Below are 10,445 nucleotides of genomic sequence, written 5' to 3'. Positions count from 1 at the left end.
CATGAGACCTGAAGATGGACCCACACAACCAAGACTAAAAATGTATCCAAAAGTACAGTTTGGTTCTCAGACCAGGTCTTTTCAATCTGATTGGTATGGTAGGTATGAGTGGCTTGAATATTCCGTGACTGATGACAGAGTTTACTGCTTTTCATGCAGACTCTTTGGTGCCAATGTAGGGCACAGAGAAATGTCACTTACCAACGAAGGTTTCAGTAACTGGAAGAAGATGCATGAAAAGGCGTTAAAGCATGAAAAAGGAACATACCATATTATTGCTATGGAAAAATGGCTCAACCTCAAAATTTCACAGCTGCATGGTGATGTTCATAAACAACTTGATAGCCAACATAAACAGCAGTTTCTTCACAATAAAGAATATGTTAAGACATTATTGAACATTGTTATTACAATTGCTAAAACAAACATGGCATGATGAAAGCGAAAATTCATTAAATAAGGGTGCCTTTCTGGAAATTTTTTACTTGATAAGCAAAGAGTCTGAGAGATTTTGTGACCTGAAAAAAAAGATTCCATTAAATGCCAAGTATACATCTGGGTTAAGTCAGATTTATCTTCTCAAAGCTTTGGCTATTGTGTGCTTGATGTCATAGCCAAAAAAGCCAAGTCATCACCCTTCTTTGCAGTAATATTTGATGAGACTAGAGATGTTAGTATTACTGAGCAGCTCTATGTCTGCATTAGGTATGTCATAGATGAAACAGTAAATGAGAGGTTCATAGGATTCATTTCTTTGAAGAATCTTGATGCTACTTATGTAGCTAACGCGTTGTTAGAGAAGCTTCGTAATCTTGGCCTGAATATTAATAAACTAATAGCACAGTGCTACGATACAGCATCTGTAATGAGTGGCAAAATCGGTGGTGTACAGGCACAAATCCGAGAATCTGTGGAGAATCCATGCTTTTATGTACCATGTTCTGCACACAGATTGCAGTTTGTCATAACTCACACAGCTGGCTGCCTGCCAGAAGTAGCAGACATTTTTTAACTTGTTTTCAGCTCTGATTAACTTCATCCGTGGTTCAACCTTGCGCCATCATATATTCATAGACCTCCAGAAAGACAAAAAATTGTCAGTTCTGGAACTTCCTAAAGTGTGTCAACACAAATGGGAATACAACCATAAGGCCCTTAAGTCAATATCACAACGCTATGAGATTTTGATGGATACTCTAGAAGATTTGTCTAACCATGGAAGATCTGGTGAAGAAAAAGCCTTAGCTAATGGATTCCTACAAGCTTTAGATAAGTTTGAGACAGTCTTTCTGTTGATTACCTTTTCTGAAGTATTTGATATTACAACCCCACTATCAAAGACATGGCAGAATGAGAATATGGAACTTGCTGCAGCACTTAGCATGGCATAAGAAACACTTGAAATTATTAGTGACAAAAGAACAACAGACTACCATTTTAACACCATTTGGCAAAAATCAATTGATTTTGCTACTGAGAGAAACATAACTTCAACTTTCCGTCAGCTTTAAGAAGAAGGAAACCATCTTCATGACCGTTGGAATCCTTTGTAATCGAAAACACAGTCCAACGAGACACTTTTGAAAGGGTTGAGGACCCAAAAGCCTACTGTAAAAGGTCTCTGTAATCCCTATTTTTGACAAAGTACTCAGTGAATTTAGACAAAGATTTGATGAACCAAAAAGTATCCTCCTTGTTGTAGCTGCTTGCCACCCATCATCTCTAAATTTCTTAAATGAAAATGACTTGCAGTGCTTTGCTGACCAGTACTCAATTGAAAGGGAGAGCCTCCGTGCAGAACTACTTATTGCTCAGAGAACACTACGGGATGATGTGAAATCTATTTCTGATGCTTTGGATAAACTGAAACCAATGAAGGAAGTTTCACCACACTTTGGAATTTAATGCATTTGGCTTTAACTTTCCCTGTCAGTAATGCCAAATGTGAGCGATCTTTTTCTGTCTTGAAATTGGTCAAATCTTACCTCAGGGCATCAATGGGTCAGGAACGACTGACCAGTCTAGGCACAATTTCTATTGAGAAAACTGTAGTGGATTCCCTTGATCTTGATAGGGTAGTGGATAGATTTGCAGCTCTCCCAATATCTTTACAGTCAAACTCAGGTGAATCCACCACAAGGCGTTTATCTCTAATTTAATTAAGTTCGATGCAAAATACTTCATGTAATCAATGTGGTTGATTATTTTTATTTTTTTTTTTGATGAGAGAAATAGCTCCGTATTATTTATCTTTTTAAACAGCTTTCTTCTTCTGTAAGAATAGTGAAAGTATATACGCAGAGAATAGTTTCATCATAGTATCTCATGTAATATGCTACATATATAAATATATGTAATACGCATGCAATACTCCAATTTTTTCACTCCAGCTCATCTACCAAGTTACCATCTAATGGTCACATCAAATATATAAAGCTGGTAGGGCTCCAGCCCCCAACAAAATTAAACTTCTAGTGACGCCACTGTTCTTGACTAATCGAGTTCCTTTTTTGAGTCCTGTGGGAGGAGTGATGATGGGGGCGGAGCCATGCTGCCTTTCGGTTGGGCCAATCTGTGTTGAGAGAGAGAGATTGAGAGCGAAGGAAGGCGTGGATGCATCCAGGTTGTCCTGTTGACGATTGTCGTCTCTTCCAGTTCCAGCGCTCAGTAATCGTCAAGAGAGAGAGTCCTACTGACGCAGGTATCATATCAGCCCAGGCGAAACCCAAAGGTGGTCGAATTCACCGTAAAGGATTCTTAGCAAATACTTAACAGTATTTTGAGGAGAACGCAGCTAGTTCCAACAAGTGCATGGACATGTTCCGCTGTTTATACACTTATACCAAACGCAAATCAAGGTGATACTCTATACTTGAAGAGGTCATTAGAGGGTTCATAAAGTCACATGACCACATTTCACCTGCTGAGTGAAGGTCAGATTCTTACGAGGAGAGTTTATCCAGGCTGAAGTCTTGAAGCTTCGAGTATTTTCCAGTTTCGGCTGTTTTGATTAATGATATATGAGTTTTTATCTTGACAATGAGTGAAACGGGGATTGAAAAAGAATTTGTAATGTTACTGATCATTTGGTATACCCTATCAAGCCAAAAGTGACGTTTATGTTTGATCAGAGGCTGTCCAGCCTTCGTTCTTGAGATCAGCTTCCATTTCTGTGTCACTGACAGCAAAGACATTTCTGCCGGAACACCATGACCTCGTTTGGCCTCTGGAGTCACGGGAAGGGAGGAGGAGGAGGAGCTCTCCAGGATTCTAAGCATATTAAATTTAGCATGAAACGAAAAGAGGGGGGGGGGTTGTCTTTGACTGCCAGGCGAAGGAAATATCTCAAGAAAATGTTCATGCTTTGTGGATTGTATTTCATCATTAATGTAAGTTTGTTTTAGAGTGTGGAATGCTGTTGTCCACAGTTTCATTTCACTGCGTGATGTAGTCGAAATGAAGGTAGCTAAATCTTGACGCACTGGATTTTAAGAAGCTTCTGAAGAGGGAATTGTCAAACTGCTTAATTTACGTTCCTTTAGAATTGGTCCGTCGGGATTTTTAACATCAGAAAGAAACTGGGAACAGAATAATTGGTCGGTTGCACTACAGGACATTACAGGATGGTATTTAAACATTTCTGATGTCTGATACACGACGTCATTCACGTGTTACGGAGAGAGAGAGAGATGGAGCGGTTTTCATCCCCCCCGAAAGCTCTATATATCACTTGAGGTATTAAAGGGTGCAATTCCTTTGTCATCATAGACTCATCTCTAATCAACTACATCAAGCATTTTTTCACAATAAGTAATGACTGCGGATGAAGTTCGTTTCTTCGCTTCAAGACCTGCGTGGGTCGTCTCGATTCTTCAAGTCGTTTCAGTAGACCCATGAACCCGCAGGGATGAGCCCACTGAAGGTTCTTTGCAGCGTCCCTTCCTTCCTAAGGCCCCTGGCTGCAACCCCTTTCCCTTCTTTTACCGTACCTCCGTTCATATTCTCTTTCTTCCATCTTACTTTCCCTCCTATCCTAGCAATTGTTTCACTGTGCAACTACAAAAGGTTTTCCTTCTGTTACACAGTTGAAACTTTTCTGCTCTCCCTTTCCGTTTCAGCTCCGAATGACGTCATAGGTACCAGCGCTTGGCCTTTGGCCTGTTTCATATTCTACTGTTCTGTTCTATTCGATCCTTCCATGAAGACAAATCGATGCAACTCTGGGGGTCTTTCGACAGATCGCTGAAAGCTTTAATAAGTCACTGAATGAAAAAGAAAAAAGGCGCCATTTTGACATCTTGGCATTAACAGAGCTCTTCTTCTCTCTCTCTCTCTCAGAAGGCTCTTTTCATATAGAGCATTTTATGAACGGGTAGTTCTCCTCCTCCTCCTCCTCCTCCTCCTCCTCCTCCTCCTCCTCCTCCTCCTCCTCCTCCTCCTCCTCCTCCTCCTCCTCCTCCTCCTCCTCCTCCCCTCTCCCTTCATTGACAGGCAACTAAGGAATGCTCCTCAATAAAGCGGAATCTGCTGCTAAAGTCTGTTCAACATTCTAAGATCGCCAGGGTGGGACCAGGAAAAGAATACAGCGATGCCAGATCTATTTATCCTTTTAAATCTCACTCTCGAGGTTAATCCCATGTTTATGGCTTTACCTGAGGTCTGTCATTTACTGTATTTCGTTTTCTAAAGAAACTACGAGTAATTTTTGGTTGTTCTTAATGATTTTCCGTTCTTTGCATGCTTTTTGGAAATAATAATCATAGTTCTTATAATAATACCGTAATGTGTTTAATGCATTAACACACTTAAAATTTGTGTGGGTGGTTCGGCAGGAATGGCTTTTCAAGCCATTTGATTATTGTCCATATTCCATATTAGCATTTATTTATGGTTACATGACTGTTTTTTTTCATTGCCTCTGCGGGTTAAATAAACTACTTATCATTTAGGAGAGAAAAATAAATTACCATTAATCACAGGGCACCCTTGTTGTTTCTTTAATATGAAACTTTTTAGTGTTATAAACAGTTTACTTGATCTGGGAGTAAAGATGTTGGCTGTGGAGAGATTTGATCCGCTTTGGCCATCCTTTCAAGAGCTATCAATACTGTCCAGTGACTGGTTGCTTGAGGTGACCACCCTTGTTATTGTTTCAGATCGAGCTGGCCATGTGTCAGGGAAACTGAGGTTTGGCAGCGGCGGCCAAAAATTATGCCATGTCTCTTTGTTTTTATGAAGAAAAATTAGGATTGTACTGCAAATATGTGAAGCCTAATATGTTTCGATGTTATCTTTAAATGAATAACATTTTTTTTTTAAATTTCACTTGAACAAGCTCTAACAAGACAAACCTTTTAATCATAACGAGACGTTTGACACCGCTGTATTCTTGTCCTGGCCCCGCCCCAGCCATCTTAGAATGTTAAACAGACTATAGGCGGTCTGTTGTTGCGACTGTGGTCATCTGATGTGAAAGAATGAGGTGTGATGTGAACAGCGCCACATTCACCCATTTTGCGCAACATTTCAGTCACGTGTTGTTTCCATGTTTAGGAACCATTTAATATAAATATATGTTGTTTGGCACCTGTTTAAAATATATATATATATATTAGTATCGTGGTATAAAATGAAAGCCTTGGAAATGTGGATTTGTGAACAGAACACGGAAGTTAAGATTTCGTTATGATATTAGAATCACGGAATTATCCGGTATAACACAGGATATTAATAGGTACAGTTTTTCAATTTTGTAAAACGCTCTAGATACCTGAATAATGTCAATTTCGATCTGGTTGTATAAGACGAATTCAGTATTTGGATCAGATGTTACCTGTAGGATTCTTTATCTGGCGTCATTTCAGACAGCAGGAGACACTGCTACTGTTTTGAGTAAGACGAGACTCTTTAAGTTTAATTCTAAAAAAAAAAAAAAATGAAAATCATGAACTGGAAGTGTAGTCTAATATTTGTGTAGAGTGACACTGGCACATTTTCAGTTCAGTTATTATACTCCATGGTACTTCTACAAACAGAAGGCGACTTGGTCTGATCACAGAAGTCCTAACTGATGCCAGGTCGCTTTTAGTCGAAGTGAATAAATTGTACTGACGAAGGAACTCACCATGAAGGACTGAGGAAAATTGACAGGCAAAACGTTCTGAGTTCAAGCAAAACTTTTGAAAACAAAGTTCATCGACATGTTTCGCTCAGGTCACGTTAAAGTTCCAAAACTGGATCAGGGTCATATGCTTAGATATCTGACAGGGCAATTAATGGTACTTCCTGCATTTCACGCTTTGAACGGAGCCAATGGTGTGGAAGCTGGGTTTCAAAGTTGACTTGGCTACATTTAACGTTAGTTTTTGCATTCGTTAATGTATCAAAATTGTCGAATTCCACTATTGCAAATCAAGATAGTTATAGACTCTGTTATCAGAGAAACTGATGTATTTGCATAAGTTAGCAAGTACTTTTTCTTCAAACCCTCTAGTTCCATAAACAGACACGATACCGGCTTCAGTACAAGAGGATTAGACTAAAATGACGGGAGGACCCGGCAGAAATGATTAGAAAGCTGAATTTTTGCAGAGTTCCATAAAGTCACGTAGAACACCACAGTGCAAAGTTCCATTGGTTCCAACCTGTGGCATTTCAAAATTTAAGTATCCCCAAGATGGCTGGTGGGCCGACAAAATTGCCGTCACGGTAAGGCAAAGGGGAAAAAAGTCAAGAAGAAATTTTTTGTTACTACCTGGAATTTATTTTCTGTCTGTTTGAGCAGACTGTATTTCCTTCAAGGAAAGTTCAGCCGTTTTCTTAATGCTTGCTCATCGATGAATGACTTCTTAGATGGATCAGAGGGCTATGATCAAGAGTGGATGAGCCAAAAACTGGAGCAGAATTTTGGAGGGGACATTGTCAGGACACAAGAGTTAGGAAAATCTGCCGTATGTCCCTTTCCAGATGAAAGTCACCTCATCCTCAGAAAGAACTGTGGAAAGAGCACTACAACTAAAGACTCAGTCATAGATATGGCAGCAGCACTCATACGAGATGGCACAAGGTCAAAGCCATATGTCTGTTCTGAATATACAGTAATGAACAAATGACGGGACTGTGTGCCTAATTAGTGCCTAATTCCCTAGAACGACCAAATCTGAAAATGTTGAAGTTGGGGAACGTCACCGTACAGCTATTGCACATAGCATCATGTCAGCTTGTCGACCTCGATCCTTCTATCACCCATACTGCTAGCTGTCAGTGTATACTGTATATACATCAACCGAACGTATGAATCTCGCGACCTTGTTGACATACTGAGTAGTTTGTCGTTTGTATGGAGGAGCAACTCGATCAAAGACGCTGGATAAATTTCGGTGCCTCATGTACAACCGATCAGTTCACAGAACATCTTTGACATCATCTTGTTTCAACTGCAATCTACATGGCTGTGAGTTGTCTTCTTAACCTGGTTATTAGTTTGGTCGGAGAATAAATTTTCATAAATCGACATAGGCCTAACACCAAGGCCTTTTCATTCTTCAAAGCACAGATTATGATCACCGTCGCACTGACTTCCATAGTATGTACGTCATGGATAATAAGTTTCCGTATTCAGAGGTATTCAAAATTGACTGTTCTCTTGCTTGGCTAACCTTATTAGAGCTAGCTAATACATTCATTCATTGTAGTTTCCATTTGCTACTTGAGATACCCTTTGACGTAGGCCTGGAGTGAGTGAGTGAGCGCCCTCCCTCTCCCATTCTTTGCTTCATCCAGGAAAACGACTTGGTGCAGCAGGAGGCTGTGAGATTTGACGTTTGAGCAATAACTTCAGTTTTCTGAAGTAGCCTCCTGTTATTTTTTATGTTTCTGTAGCTTTAGTTTATTTTTACCTCCTGTTATAATTATTTTTGCCCCCTTGGTTTTTTTTTACCCCTTGTTACATTTTACCCCTGTTATTTTTACCACTTGTTATTTTTACCCTGTTACTTTTTAGTTTAGTTTAGTGTCCCAAATTTTTTACCAGACCTGTTATTTTTACACCTGTTACAGGATGTTGCCAGCGCGGGAGAGCCGAGCCAGGGTATGGGGGCTGTACATGACCTTACGGATGGTGTACAGATCAGTTACTCTTTACCCTTGTTGTTCTTACCCAGGAATGTGTGCTGTTATTTTTACCCCTATTATTTTTACCCCTGTTATTTTTTACCTCTGTTACTCTTTAACCCCTGTTATTTTTTACCCCTGTTATTTTTACCCCCTGTTAATTTTTATCCCTGTTATTTTTACACCCTGTTATTTTTTACCCCATGTTATTTTTTTACCCTTGTTTTTTACCCCTGTTATTTTTATCCCTGTTATTTTTTACCTCTGTAATTTTTTACCCGTTATTTTTTATCCCTGTTATTTTTTACCCGTTATTCTTTTACCCCTGTTAATTTTTACTCTGTTATTTTTACCCCCGTTATTTGTTACTGTTATTTTCCCCTGTTATTTTTACCCACGTTATTTTTTCCCCTGTAATTCTTACCACTTGAATTTTTTTACCCTTGTTATTTTTTATCGTGTTATTTTGTACCCCAGTTATGTTTTTTACCCCTGTTATATTTTTTACCGTGCTATTTTTGCCCTGTTATTTTTTACCCCTGTAACTGTTACCCCTGTTATTTTTTACCCCATGTTATTTTTCACCTGTTATTTTACCCCCTGTTATTTTAATCTCTGTTATTTTTACCTCTGTCATTTTTTGCCCATTATTTTACCCCATGTTATTTTTTACCCTGTTATTTTTTACCTGTTATTTTTTACAAGACAGTTATTTCCAGTTCCTGGCAGACAAAGTTTTTTTACCACCTGTTATCTTTGACCCTGTTATTTTTTACCACATGTTGTTTTTAACCCTGTTATTTTTCCCCTCTGTTATTTTTTACCACGTTATTTTTTATCACCTGTTATTTTTTCCCTGTTTTTTGCCATAAGTTATTTTTAACCACTATCATTTTTTCCTTCTGTTTTTAAGAGAGTGTTATTCCTAGAGGTTTGTTATCCAGCTGGGCATATGAGGCCATTCCATTCCAACACACCAAGCGTGCTGCGTACCTTTCCCACCAGTGTCAGCCACAGCCAGAGAACCCTGCTGAGTGGGGATTTCTGGTGAAGCATGGCAAGTCCTCTTTTATTTTTACCCTTTATTTTTTTACTCTTATTTTTACCCCGAATTTTTGTTAGGTTTTTATTTTTTTTCTTCTTTTCTTTTTATGGTTCAGTTTTATTTTTGACCATTTTTACTATTTCAGTTATTTTTAGTTAAACTGTCTCACATATATTTTTATGTTATTTTTTACCATCCTGTTATTTTTTACCTCCTGATATTTTTTACCTCTTAGGTTTTTTACCATCCATGTTATTTTTTACCACCCTGTTATTTTTACCGTCTATTTTTACCCTGTTATTTTTTTATCCATGTTATTTTTACCCCTGTTATTTTTTACTCTATTTTTTACCCCTGTTATTTTACCCCATCTTATTTTTTACCCTCTTATTTTACCCCTGTTATTTTTTACCTCTGCTATTTTTACCCAATGTTATTTTCTACCCATTATTTTACCGCCTATAATTTTTGCCCCAAGATATTTTTTTACCCTGTCATTTTTTACCCCTGTTACCCCTTTTTTACTCATGTTATTTTTTACCCCATTATTTTTTTACCCCTGATATTTTTTACCCTTATTTTTTTTTTACCACCCGTTATTTTTACCTTGCTGTTATTTTTATGATATTTTTACCCTGTTTTTCCCTCTGTTATTTTTTACTATGTTATTTTTTATCCTGTTATTTTTTACCACCTGCTATTTTTTACCGTTATTTTTCACCACCAGATATTTTTACCCTTTTTTTTACCACCTGTTATTTTTTACCCTGTAATTTTTTTTTACCACCTGTTATCTTTTACCCTATTATTTTTTTACCACCTCTTATTTATTTTACCACCTGTTTTTATCCTCTTATTTTTTACCACAAGTTATTTTTAACCCCTGTTATTTTTTACCCCTGTTATTTTTACCCATGTTATTTTTACCCCTGTTATTTTTTTTTTTCCCCTGTTTTTATTTTCCCCTGTTTTATTTCCCTGATATTTTGACCCTGTTATTTTACCTATTGTTTTTTTACCTGTTATTTTTTTACCACTGGTTATTTTTTTTGCCCAGTTATTTTTACTCTATTTTTACCCTTGATATTTTAACCACCCTTCTTTTTTACCCTGTTTCTACCTGTTTTTTTTACCATGTTATTTTTACTGTTATTTTTACCCTATTAATTTTTCCCTTGTTATTTTGTACCCTGTTATTTTTCACCCCTGTTGTTTTTTATCCCTATTATTTTTTACCCGGTTATTTTTTACCCTGTTATTTTTTCACCACCTGTAATTTTTTTTATCC

At 37.8% G+C, this 10,445-nt stretch overlaps 1 pseudogene; it reads left to right on the top strand.

The window, feature by feature from the left end:
- The first annotated feature begins 229 nt into the window (after positions 1-229).
- LOC136832383 (zinc finger MYM-type protein 1-like) lies at positions 230-2,679 on the top strand (annotated as a pseudogene).
- Positions 2,680-10,445: the final 7,766 nt, after the last annotated feature.

The sequence above is a fragment of the Macrobrachium rosenbergii genome, chromosome 49 (assembly GCF_040412425.1).
Source record: "Macrobrachium rosenbergii isolate ZJJX-2024 chromosome 49, ASM4041242v1, whole genome shotgun sequence".
In the NCBI taxonomy this organism is placed as follows: Eukaryota; Metazoa; Arthropoda; class Malacostraca; order Decapoda; family Palaemonidae; genus Macrobrachium; species Macrobrachium rosenbergii.
This window is presented reverse-complemented; position numbering and strand designations above follow the sequence as displayed.